Genomic DNA, 12676 nt, shown 5'->3' with positions numbered 1-12676 from the left:
TGGGGATGGGGGTATCATTTCCAGCATTAAAAAAAATATATTTTATGTAAGAGCACTTGCCCATGCTTAAAAGCCTCAGAATAACCACTGGAGTGCAAGTTTGAAACATGGAAGCAGTATGCAGTTACCCTCTCAGCTAGTGAAAGACCTACCTAACTGTAAACAGATGAAGTTGAGGGTGTTTTCTCAGCACAGTCACACAGACAAGAACTCAGTCTTGAAGACCTATCTCTCTGTATTTGGATGAATTAGCATGCACCAGTGTAGCTGGCAGTAGTTGTTAGCTGAGGAGATGCATAGGCAGGGTAGTTTGAAGACCCTCTTCTGAGCCAGGTGGACTTGAAATGGGATCTCCCATACTCCAGCTCTTCTCGAGTTTCTCCCCTTCAGAGGGATCACAAACTTCATCCTGAGCCTGAACAGGCTTCCTGTTGACTTTGCTGGTATAATGTGGTGCTTCTAAAAATCACTAGTGTCTTGATGCAATGGCATTTTTTCCTGGGAAGATTTTGTTGCATCAAGTGGTTGGGTGGGGAACACGAAGAGGTTAACCTTAAAGAAAACAAAATCCAGCTGAATGTAACAGAAAACATAATAAAGTCCAGTGAAACAAATAGCTGGTGCGAGCAGCTCTTCCATTAACCTTGCCCTAAGATCACATGCAACAAGACCTTTCTCAGCTCCAAGAGCATCTTTTTCCAACCCACTTTGAAGTGTCAGTAACCTCCAATGCAAGCAGAGACTGGCTCAGATAAGTTATGTTAGCACTCACTTATATATCTTCCTTGCTCTAGTACTGTGCTTTATTAAAGTAGTGTTCTGCTAGGTTATTCCTCACTCTGCAGACACAGAAGCTGAGGGAAAAACCGGTGGGAAAAAGTGCCAAAATATCCTGGAGCTGTCCAGAGCAAAATTAAAAACGAATCTATGGTGCTAGCGTATCCTCTGGTCAAAACAAAGTGAGGGTTGGAAATAGCATGTTTTATTCATAGTGCTGTATTTCAGAGCATATTTAAAAAGTTTTTCTCTTTTTGAATCTTGCTATAAAAGACAGACACAACATTTCGTTGAGCACTGTGTATATGCTATCTTGGCTCTTGGAATTGCCAGCCAAACGTGAAGTCAGCGGAAAGGCAGGCATCTAGTGCTGCGCAGGGAATTTGCACCGACTCTTCAGCCTCACAGGTGTCTGAGGATCAAACCCAGCTTTCCTTTTCCTTTTTTACGGATGTGCTAGTGCAATGCGTGCCAGTCTTAGCAGGATGCTTGGTGGTCTTCACCCGTGTTATTGGGACAGACACAGGATGGAGAAGTCTAGTATCGGGACAGACAGTCTTAGTTTATTTTAAGACTTTGAAGTATTCAGATCAAATAATACCTACCTAGCTCTCTGCTCAAAAGTTGCATAATTAGTTTTTATGACAAATATAAATACCTATGTTCTCCCCGTTCAGTATTTTTTGTTTTGCAATTGTAGTATTAGCATAAACATTGGTAACCGCTACCTGAGAGACTTTCTGATTCCTGTTTCAGTTCTTTTTGTGAAATTATTCTTGCATGGCATTTGTAATTGTTCCTGTCAGGAAAATGGAAACCTTGCACATATTTGGTAATGTACCTTGGAGAGCATATAACCTTGGAGATATGCATAATGTACCTTCGGATAATGGAAATTCTGCAGATAGTTCCTAAAATACTACTTTTTCTCCTCATGAAAGCTGAATTCTTTCCAGAAGTAATGTTTGCCCTTGGCAAAACAAGTTTTGATAGAATAATGTTTATAAACAGCACAAGAAGCAAGAAATCCTTCAGATCTGTCAAATGTCCCAGAATAAAACTTTCTATTCTTCATGCAGATGGCTGTACAGAGTAGGAGAAGCCAACAAATGAAACCCTCTGAGTGATAAGTCTCCAAGAAAATGAAGCATAATGTGAACTTTTATATTTACATATGAAAACCATGTGAAATTTTTTTCTTCTTGAAATTGTAGTCTCCCATCTCATTCTGCCCCATCAGACTTTTAATGAAACAAAACACACTGCAAAACAAACCAAAGCACCAATTTCCCTTCTCGGAGTATTTTCAAAGGCCCTACCAATTTTAGGTCTACTGATCAAGTAATCTACCTTTTTATTAAACTCAGAGTAGATTTACTTTTTCATCTCTGATATCTTCATGGAAGTGTTACCATGAAGAACCAACACAGAAATTGTGTCTGTTTTCCTTGATTTCAAACAGTAAGATTGAAGGGAGGGGGGAAAAAATGTCTGAGGTCCTATTTTCTAGATGACTGACTTTAGGTGCTTTGTGAGTAAATGAGATACAAGCTCTTAAATCATCTATGCACTTTTTACCCAGAACTTTTCATACATAAGTCGGCGCGTAGACAAACATCACAGAGACTTTCAATTCTGAAAAGTGCCTGCCAAGGCCACTCCAGTCATGGACCAGCTTTTTTTTGTTTGGTGTCTGAATCTCTTTTTATTCTTCTTCTCCCAGACCTTCTCCAGAAAGAGCAGCATGCCTAGATTTAGGGCTGTAGAGTCGCTTCTTTATAGTCACTCCATTTAGTCACTGCTAAGTTTGCTGACCCATCTCCTGGATTCTCTGTTAGGAAAGTGTATCACAGAGCAGTATTTGATTTAATTACGAAAAAAGTCCATCTTCTCCCCATAGCAAAATTAGTGCTTCTCTTTGTAACGTGACTAGTTTATACCTGTCATGTAGCGTAAGGAAGCTTTGGCGTTACAAAGTAGTGCACAGCAGAATAATATAAAACAGAGTTAATGGGAATTAGGCCTTTCTGGATCTCAGCATTACATTTTTCCAGCCTTGGTAATGTCCCTTAAAAATGGATCATTTGTATTTTTTTTTTTTTAATGTTGGTTTACTATGCAGCATTTGATACATTGGCTGGAAATGTTATTTCTCTGCTTCACCTGCAGCTGCACCCAGTGACAAGCTGCATTCTTAAATTTTGCAGTGGGGCTGCACTTCGGCAGCCCTCCCTTCCTCATCATACCATGGGGTGCCCGTGACCCCAATGCCAGGGTAGCAAGGCTTATCTCTCCCTCTCTCGCTCTCTCTTTTTGGAAAAGGAAAAAAAAAAAAAAAGAAAAAAAAGGAAAAAAGGGCTATTAAACTCTTTACTGTTCAGATTCTCTTGTCAGGGCTATCAATGTGTGAATGCAAAAGAGAAATAATTATGCTTGCTATGAAGATGTGTTTTTTTTTTTATGAAAGTGTTTTAAATGCTAATGAATATTTAGTACCTCTCTGTGGTTGCAGCTAGCCTCATGATCTGTTTGACCCTAGCAATATTTATTAATCAGTAGGGTCAAAGGAATGTATTTAATCCATCAATATTAAAATATTTTATTGCATTTTATACAAGAGTTTAAAATGTGAAAGAACAGAACTTTTAAAAAACTCTAAATTTCTGCCCACAAACTGTTTTCTTTTCTTTCTCTCTCTCTCTTTTTTTTCTTCTTGGAGTCTCAAAGTGAATGATCTCCAAAATGCATGATAATACAAGTATGATATCTCTTTAGGCTAAGGAGACCAGATAAAGATACCTGAGGTATATCTTTATCCCTTGAGATTGTATCATCAATAAGCTTACTAAAAAGTAACTCAATTTTTTCCTCTTGTTTGTGCATGTTTGGTCTCCATAGAAAGCAATGACAAAAGATCAAAGTGGGGAAATGACAGTCTTCTCTTACTCAATTTTTTTGTCTGAGGGGTTGGACTAATACCACTAAGAGAGAAAGTGTCCCTGTTCTCACATTTGTTACTGAAAGAAAATGGAGCAACTCTCACTGACCCCAGATGTTTTATTATAGGATTGTGTGTCTCCATCAATCTCTCTTCTTCTGGGGATATCTTTTTGGGGCATATCTGTGCTAGCAGAGGTATTACTTTCTGCAAACTGGGTTTTGAAGATGCAGATGTGCGTCCACTGGAACCCTAAAGAATTGGTAGGAGCTCTTCAATTTGAGTTCCCCAAGCTGTGGAGGAAAACAAAAATGGTTTCAGTCAACACCAGCCTAGATTTCAAATCAGGCTAGATTTCAGACCACTGTTTTTCTCAAAATAATTGTGCTGTGACTTACCTGACACTCTTCTGAATGCAACGGGCTTTGAAAAAAAATCCCCTTCAAGACTTGTGCACAAATTGACAAACAGTAAGGAATATGACAGAATGTTGACAGCATAATATCTTAATGCGGCATACTGTTAGCAACACGCATCCTGGGAAAGCTACTTATTATCATGTCAGCTATAAGAAAAACCCGTGAAATTAAAAAGTGACGTTAAAAATGAGGAAACCGCTGGAAAAGCACAGTGTAAAGAAATGAAACAGATGAAGTCATAGTCTGTGTGCACACAGGGAGTTAAAAGTATTTTCATAAATTAAGAATAAATACTGCAGTGAAGGCTGGTGTGTGCGGATGGAGCTCGCTTAGGGAGTGAAATCTAGTTTAAGAGTATTTTAGATTAACAGCTTGTATACTCAGCAGTTGTTTACTGGGTAAGTTTCCAAAAATGGACTTTTGTAATAATTTTCTTAAACATATTTAATTAAGAAAAGCGCAGATGTTTAAAACTGAAACTATCATGAACCAAAAACTTCCTGCATTTGCTAAAACCATTCAAGCCGCTTCCAATGAGCACTTCATCAATCATAAGAACCCTGTGTGCAAGTTAATTTTGTTGGCTGCAGGAATTTTCGCCTGTTTTCTCTCTCTCTCTCTCTCTCTCTCTCTCTCTCTCTCTCTCTCTCTCTCTCTCTCTCTCTCTCTCTTTTTATTTTAATGGACTCTATTATTGTGGTTATTTTATGCTGATTCTCTAATCGACATTTTCTAAGTAGTCTTTATGGCAAGTGTTTAGTTGAGCAAGTTAGTCCTTCTAAGCCTCCAAATCCTTATGTAAGAAGTTTCTGGGTAAGATGTATTCCTAATTATTGGTTTGGGGGGGGGGGGGAATGATTTGGAAATGCATCTTCATTTGTCAGCTGGGAACCCCAGACGATCGTGTGTTGTAAATGCATCTGAGTGATGTGGATTCCCAAAAGTTCCGAGGTCAGCAGCAGTATGGATGGGAATAAGATGATGACAGATATTTGAAGGAAAGCAAAATTTGACTATACTAAACCACTGAATTCTCCAAAGCTTAACTAGTCTTTTCAGGGGAACCTCAAAGTCACTCTCTTCAAGTGAGTTTGCCTTCAGGTTTAGGCAGAGAGGTTTTAAATATCTTCTAAATAAGATGATGACTATTACATAGAACAAGGTTGCTTTCTCCAGGTAATTCTGAAGCACTCTAAAGAGACCTTTGTGTTGGTAAAGGGGTGGGTAACTTTTGATATCTGATTTTTTTTCCTTGTGAATCGCCTGGGCTGCCAGGATGTCAGAAGACCTCACTGAAGCAGGAAGCATTTTCCAACTTTTCAGGGTTCTGCAGAAGGAAAACAAGTAAGCATGATTTTAGGCCCCAAAAGCTTGGTCACAAGAAGCATGTCACAATATTTGGTGCCCATCATGCGGAGTATCTCTGGTTCTAAATCATCTAAAACATCTGCTACCATCTCCTTTTAGAGAAGTGATCTCTAAATGTGGTGTGACCTGTCAAAGCTTTTTGATAAGAGTTTAGGAAAGAGAGGGTTTAGCTCCTTAGGTTCCCTTTCTTTGAACGAATTCACTAAAATGAAGCCCTTCAGGAAAACACTTGTGATGTCGTCTGACAGCATTACAGCAATTGCCTAAATTGGGACAATAAACCCACACTTAACCTCAGACTTTCTAGGAGGTATCTCATGCAGGTATCGGATATCTTTGAACAACGATGCCTCTGGAAGACACGTGGAGTAGAGCATACATTTGGATGTTAGCTATTTGCCAGTGGCCTGAATAAAAATGTCTAATAATACAATGGGTTGGCAGGGATTAAATTTGGATCTGTATTTCAAGTCAAGTTCCGGAATAGCTGTATTTTGGAGCTGTTCTACTTTCTTGGAGGATTGCAGTGATTGCAAGCAACTTTGCTACACTGTGCAAGACATTTATTGGAGGCTTTTGTCAAAAAGCTACTTCTGAGGGCTTGCTAAGGATTAGATGCTGTATTTCCTGCTTCCCTTTGATAACAAAGATATGTTGCAAATGTGGCACAGGCACTCTTTTTATCCATCTTTATAATAGTATGCTTCAAGAATATTGCTAAAATGCGTGCTGGTCAGGTAGTTCATAAAAGCACTGTAGTTTCCCAAACTTAATCAGAAATTGGAAGAGAATTTGGCATGCTTTAAATGGATTCAGTGCAAAAGGTAAGGTAAAACCAGACTGCTTGTCATTTGAAGCTGAATGCAGGTAGCCATCTCCAACCCTGTTCAGTCATGCCTTAACGCAAAGACCATAGCTGCTTCTGTCTTGACTCAGGATGGGCTGTTAAGACTCCAAGCATCCATTGCCATAAAATGAACACACAACAGTAAGCTCAGTCTATAAAACAATGTCTTATGTAGAGGCGATGAATGCGAGATTAGCATAAGCACTCTTTCTAGCCATCTGGCTTAAATAAACTTCTCCTCAGGTGTAGTGTCTTACAGCTGTTGTAAGCGCGAGTATCCACACTACTCATGTAGCCTGACAGTCTCTCTCTGTTCACAACAGTGGGGTGTCTTCCAGCACTCATTGCTTGTTCCTCCAAAAAGTGTCTGCTTGCTGGCTGGAAAATGCCAGAAAAACCACCTGGATGTTGGATGTGCAAGGACTAAATCCGTACTGATGCTGAGCGGTCTATAGAAAGCCTACGTCGGAGTAGTTTGTAAGCACGAGAAATAGTTCTGGGGACAAGTTCTATTAGATAGTTTGATATTTAATGCAAACTGTGGTCATCTGTGCATGCAAATTCTAAAGAAATGTGTTCCCCTCACCTAGCTCCCCCCCTCCACTCTGTTGAGATGAAAGAGGTTCTAAAAATTGCATGCAGTGAGGCCCAAATGTCCTCCTTTCTCCATGTTACCAAGCTTTAATGAATTTCATTATTCTTCTTTAATTTACATGCTCTTGCAGAATAAAGGTCCCCAAATCATTAACTAATTTGATATGTCTGAAGTACCAATTCAATTCTCTGGTCCCTTGAGAATCTTAGCCATCTTGTTCAGACACCTCTTAACTTAGTTTCATAATTAGATACACCTTGATTGATGGGTTTTTGTATAGCACTTGCAGAGGGAAGGAAATCAACCTAATTGTTATCACAACTTAACAGGCTTAAGATTAAAAGTCGTAACCAAATCGCTGATTTCCAAGAAGAAACAAAGCCTCCTTCTGATGTAGGGCAAGGGGAGGTCTTTTAGGTAATGACTCCAATGACTTGTTGCTTCAAGAGGAAAGCAATTGATATGACAGTTATTAAGAGAGTTATTTCCATCCTACCTGTACCTTGGATGTATATTTTTTTCATGAAGGCAGGGGGAACTTAATTTTTCCTGTTCTTAATAGGTAGATCATTCCAAAGAGAGGGATGATGGTGAAATAAATATTGGAAATAAATGGCTAGGTAGAGATGGAACAAAAGGAAAAATGGCTTGTTCCTTCCTTTTTGAGGGATAAGCCCAGGATCAGTCATTGAGTGTAGAGGAACTCAATTTGTTTGCCACTTTGTTATAGTTCAGCTGTGGGTTTCAATGTGCTATTACAACATGCTAAAGGCCTGCTAGGAGAAGAAGTAAGAATAATCCATGCTGGAAACATAAAGCAAACTGGATTTTATTGCATTGGTATAAGCAAGCAACGTCTCTACATCCTCCCTATTTTTAACTGAAGAAAATTGTCTAGGGTGGTGGAGATGAGAGCTTGCTGCTTCACTGTAGAGTGTTACTTACCTTGGGACTGATTTAATGACATGCAGGAACCGTGTTTTGGGGAAAGCGTCAGTGCTACAGAATGTATAAGCTTAAAATAATTACTTTCTTGTTCACGCAACTGAGTAAGTGCTTAAGGGCCTTGTACTGCAGTTCCTTAAAGAAAACCCGAGCAGATTTTCTGTTTCTCTCACTATTTATCTGTGTGTCATGAACTGTGTGTACAGCAGCGAGTCACAGCAGGTATAGGTAAACAGCTATGATCATGGATATGGAGAGGCAAAGGGATTTGAATTTACAGCTATGCAAAATGGGTATTAGCAAATAAGGGATTGTCTCAAGATTTTTGAGAGGTTTGGGAATAAATCTTGTGTTGTAGTGGTTAGGTCAGCTGGAAAAGGAGTAAGCTATATTTCTTCATATTGTCAACTGTGTGAGAGTCTTAATGTTTGGGAATTATTCGAGGTATTAAATGTGTCAATGGTTATAGATTTAGACTTTGTCGGTGCTACTGAAGAAGCTGAATTATAGGGCTGTGGGAATTATGGAAAGACTAACTTGATTATTTTTAGCAACCTCCGTTCTGCCTTCTGTCACTTTGGAAAGTTTTGGATACTTAACGTTGCGATTAGTAACAACTAGTAGCCGTCAACTTCAGACTCTGTATTTTATTTATGAGTTGTGGTTGTGATGGAAATCAATTTACATCATCAGAGGTAGTAAACTTTGGAAATGCAAGCGTGCATTTAATCTGACTAATTTAATCTGACTTACTTTTGGACATTTTTAGTAGCCCTGTTGCATTGGTCAAATGCACTGGAATGTACTTGATCCTCAGTTCTCGCTTGGTTGAGTTTTTGAGGTTTTCTGAAATATTTTCTTCTAAAGCAAAAGCAATCTGACTTTGCAGAAAGTCTGGGACAAAACTCACTGTGTAATATTTATAAACACAAATCATGCCATCTATAGATGGGTATTGTGCAAGTGCTGTGGCCAGCATGTTATTGGCTGTTCTGGGATTTTGCTTTAGTGGTTGGGAGAAGGGCAGGAAATGTCTGAGTTACGCCGTTTTTGGACCATAACAGATGCTCTTCAGCCTCAGACAAAGAGGTTCTGGAATTTCAATTTTAATGAATCGATATTTCCAGCCAGTCTCTATCACTAGAAATTAAGCAAGTTGTTTACATGCAAATACTCATTTGCTTTGGTAGTTAACTCTGTCTCAGATGAATGGTCATAATATACTGATTGACAAAAGTAGTAAATCTGATAAGGGCTGTCAACAGCTAATATAGTAAGGCAAAGGAAATCCATAAGGGAAATCAAGGGGCTTTAAACTAAAGCAGGACCAACATTTATTGCTATATTAATTTGCGTATTAATTGCCAGAGAAGGGATGTATGCTGAACAGAAAATTCATTAGATGGGAGAATAAGGTGCATAGGAAATGAAAAGGGAAGAGGCAATACCTTACTGCAGTAGATGGCTTGAAAAAGTATATTTTGTAGATCATTAACGGGGCTGAGGTGGAAAACCAAATGCCTGGGAAGAGCAAGATCCTGAAACTAAAGGGAAAAGATTCCTGGAGAGAGAAAATAGTCTGTATGTGGAAGACCCAAATAAAAAACAAAAGCTGAGACCCTTCAGCTGCGCATGACAATGTTGATTACAGCTCTCCAATATGTTATCTGATAATGGAAAGCTACTGCTTTAATGTTTCTCAAACAGTAACCATTTTAAAAAGTAGATTTCTTCATTTCAAACAATAGCATAAAATTGGCATTGCCACAACCAGTGCCTCTTGTTTTTAAAAATCCTTTCTTCTTGTCCCTTGTAAAATAAAGCTCTACAAAAACCATACCTAGACAGAGTCCAGATCAGAGTAAGCGTGTTTAGTAAATATCCCATTACGTTCACAGGCTAGCAGCACACGTCCTGATGCATTGGTGTATGACTTTCAAACAATGTAAAGGGATGTGAAGCAACTTCCATGTGTTATACTGTGGAATAAGACAACATAAACTCATTAGTTTACATTAGCCTGTATAAATGTTCATAGGAGAAACAAAGCAAGCCCAGAACTTCTATTGCGTGGTCCAAATCCACAAGAAACCTGGCTTGTATTTGAGTGTCTATTAACCTAGATATTTCATTTGTCTCTTGTTACGTTGCCTGTGTGAGACCTACCACTAGTCATAGATGTCACAGAATTACACATATATATTATAGTTAAGGGTTAGAAATGCCATAGAGAACAATCTGTAACAGCTGTATTATATTCCTCTCATACTCAACTCCAGTCTGGACAAAATTAATTTCTATTAATATAATTCAGCCAGTTTTTATTAATGAGGTCTATTGAGGGAGGATGTCTAAGCCATTGGACTGTGACACAGATAATTTCCTAGTTTCTTCTGTGACCTTGGGCAAGTTGCTCTGTTTCCCTGGCTGGCATTTTCCAAGAGTCCTAAGTTTTTAGAAGGACACTAAAGCTGATTGATTGTTTCAGGTCATCAGCTAAATTGAAAAATCATGCAATAGTAATGTGGGGTTGACCCAAAACAAACATTGGTGATATACATTTTTGTCTGTGTGGATTACCCCACCCCCCACCCCCCCGGAAGAAGTAGCTTCATCTCAAGAACTGAATTTTGACCCTAAAATTCCTTTCTGGATTTATCCTTTTTTTGTTGAATCTGGGAAATTTTTTAAACAAATATTTGACTTCCAAAAAGTATAAAATATAAGAACAGTGTGTCTTGATTTCTCATATTTTCTAGACCAAGCAATTTGACTCAAACATGCTAATTAGCTTCAGCTTCAAATTTGCCTGCTGTATGAATTTAAACAGTATTTTTTTAAAGAAAATCCTAGCTTCAATGACATGCTCAACTATAAAAGTAAATAAATACTTTCTTTTGTTCCACCATTTGTGATGTTAGTTGAGGCTTATAAGTTTTTAGTGACAGAGACTGTGATAGTCTGTATACCTGCGGCATTTGCACAGCAGGTTTTACATTTCCTGAGCCTTCAAGCCATTTATGTAATAAAAATAAATGTATAAAACCTTTTTGTCTCATGCTTACACTAGACATATCTTAGGGGAAAGTATAAGGAGGTAAAAGGGAAATAATTGACTCTGGGATAAACTTGTAAACAGAAAAAAAATATGCTGGAAAAAAATGACTTCTGTACTGTCAAACTAAGTAGAATAAAGATACTCACTAATCTTTTTAAGGGGTTATAATCAATGGCCTCAACTTTCCTGTTTTAAAATGAGATACTTAGTCCAGTGGTGACAGAAATGAAAGATGATACATGTGGTTAAAAATTGGAAGTATTAGGAAAGATGCTCTTTGTTTAGATTCCTGTTTCACTTGAGCATCAAATTCCAATTGTGAAATGATGATCTAGAAATAATGGAGTTACCATTTAGCTGATAATATTCCAAATAACGTAGGGGGCTAGAAAAAGTCTGATCTGTCAGCTTCAGAGGGATAGAAGAGATAGAGGCTGCATCATTCCCATGGTAGGCAGGAGTGTAATAGCACCATGAATGAGAGATGATGCATACGGAAGTCGTGAGCTGTGGGCTGGGTCCTGTGGCTTTTGTTCCTTCTCTTTGATTTATCTGGGTATCTTTTGAAGTTTTTTTGTGTGTGTTTGTTTGTTTTGGTTTTTTTTAAGCCTTCAGAATAGTGAAGGCCATCAAGCCTTTAAGGACTGATTCAGCTGCATCTCTTTGCAAGAGCACAACACAACATGTGCTAGTGATGCTGTGATGTGGAACCTGGCTCCCCGAAATGTTACTGCTCCCTCTTGCAGCAGTTTAGTGCTTTAGTTAATATGTCCATCAGCACTGCCCCTCCTCGTGTGGGCACAGGACAAGGCACTCGCACTGCAAAGTCTGTTGAAATGCCAGAATTGCTGGTATGGATTAAGACAGATGCATGAGTTTTATTTCTCTCCCTGCCTAGTTCTGAAGGCCATATGAAGCATTGTGTGTTTTCCATAGATATCTAGATACACAGAAACTGGGTAAATGGCAAGCACAGCTATCTTTAAGCATTGTGGAAAAGGGTCAACTAAATTAAATAAAAGGCAGATACCCTATTATGTTGCCAGGCATACTGCATGCCTCATTCTGAATGATGTCTGAGTCCTTTGCAACTACTTGCGGGAAGGGGTAGGGAAAATGAGTAAAGTAGCAGGTAAAGTCACAGTCCTTAATACCACATCTATATGTGATGGAGTCGCCCAAAAATACAAATGTGATCCATATCAGACAGTGGTGTACTTGCTTTTCCCAGACAACTTGAGACATACGCTGCTTGCAGGAAGACGGACAGTATCTGATCCAGTATAAAGTTTAGTGTGGCAGATGGGCAAAAAGTGTTCTGTCATACAACTTACCCTACCAGTTCACGCTGTTCAAGAAATAGTGCTAGTGAGTAAGCAGAAGCTTTATCATGTCACTGTAGTATTTTTGAACCTTCCTGGGAGTCCAGAGTCAGATTTACTGCATTGTCAAACCACTGTCTAAGGTTAAGCAAACACTTTTTCTGTGTTACGGTTTGTTGCATGGGTGTCCTCTAAGTTGGAAAATTGCTCGAAATGCCTTTCTGCTGGCAGACCTTCTCCGTGTGGAAAGGACGTATTTTTGCAAGAGTCTGTAGTGGAATTGAACGTGGTAACTGGAAAGTGCTAGTTAGTGAAAAGCGCATCTTCATAAGAATAGACAAGGTGCTTACTGAACTATAATTATAGATATTTTTATACAAAACTTGTATAAAGAGTCATGGACCAAA

This window comes from Dromaius novaehollandiae, chromosome 8 (genome assembly GCF_036370855.1).
Source record: "Dromaius novaehollandiae isolate bDroNov1 chromosome 8, bDroNov1.hap1, whole genome shotgun sequence".
Lineage (NCBI taxonomy): Eukaryota > Metazoa > Chordata > Aves > Casuariiformes > Dromaiidae > Dromaius > Dromaius novaehollandiae.
The sequence above is the reverse complement of the archived record's forward strand: the minus strand, read 5'-3'. Positions refer to the sequence as shown.